The sequence below is a fragment of the Thermobia domestica genome, chromosome 1 (genome assembly GCF_964235325.1).
Source record: "Thermobia domestica chromosome 1, izTheDome1.hap1.1, whole genome shotgun sequence".
Taxonomy (NCBI): Eukaryota; Metazoa; Arthropoda; class Insecta; order Zygentoma; family Lepismatidae; genus Thermobia; species Thermobia domestica.
In genome coordinates, this window is record NC_137454.1 from 341511630 (window position 1) to 341512858 (window position 1229).

The following is a 1229-nucleotide window of genomic DNA, read 5'->3' on the forward strand; positions in this document are numbered from 1 at the left end:
GCCCATATTTAGACCATACTTTCAAAACTTAACATTATGGCTTCTCTCAGAAAACTGTGTTTATTATTGTTAGTATTGGAATTTTCAGCTATATTTGTAACTCTGTTATAAAGTTAACGTCTCTCAACATATTTGGAGTTGTTATTTCGTACATTCCTTAGAACATTTTATTGATATTCGAAAAATAAAAATGGTAGCCCGTATTTAGACCTTCTCCTCTCTCTCTCTCTCTCTCTCTCTCTCTCTCTCTCTATATATATATATATATATATATATATATATATATATATATATATATATATACACTGCTTTGGTCAGTTGAGTTTTATTAGCTATCTTGAATTTTCCAAGGCTGCAATGAATAATTTACCCCCTAGTTGGGGGTTGAGAAATTTATTTCCGGGGGTGTCCGAAAGTTTTAGAGGGATGCTGGGAGAGGTGTTAGGAGGTGTAGATAAAGTACTGTATTCATCACTGTGTCACTAGTTTAATCAACCTACCTACTACTTATTGGATGCTTCATATTCACCAAGTTTTCAAATTAGAACTAATAACAATAAAAGTTAGAAGCATTATCAACATTTTTTTCATAATTTTTGCCGATAGGTCTAAAGGTTATTTGTACAATTTTAATTACGAAGAGTAGCAATTAAAACTAGGTCCTAAGTATGATGTTTCTTGTTTATATAGTTATATATTTAAAACTGATACTGGTTTGCCGTCCCAGTTGACCCCAATAGGTGTCCCAGTTGACCTGCCAATGTGGAAAAATGGGACAAAATGCACTGTCAAAGTAACTTCAACAAATTTTTAATGAAATATTTTTGTATAGGTCTCCAAAAAATGTGGACCGTTCCCATAGGATCAATCTTTAATATACCACTTTTGGTTTCTCAATTGAAGCAAAATTGTAGATTAAAAAAAAAAATCTAAACGGAAAATTGTTCCAGTTGTCCCCACTCTATCCTATATACCTATTATGCGTCTTATGTTCTTGAAAATAAGCAATCACTCTACATTATCCTTGTTGTCAAGTACTGGTCTGTATCTTCTGCTTGCACTTTATATGAACCATGTGTTCTAAAGTTTTATTTCGTACATCTATCTACTCCTGTACATCTCGTAAATACATATACTGATGGTCAGTGGCGTATTTACGATTTTGTTTCGGGAGGGGCTTTGCTAACTTTCGGGGGGTGGGCTTTGCCTGGAAATGTGAAAATTCTGCA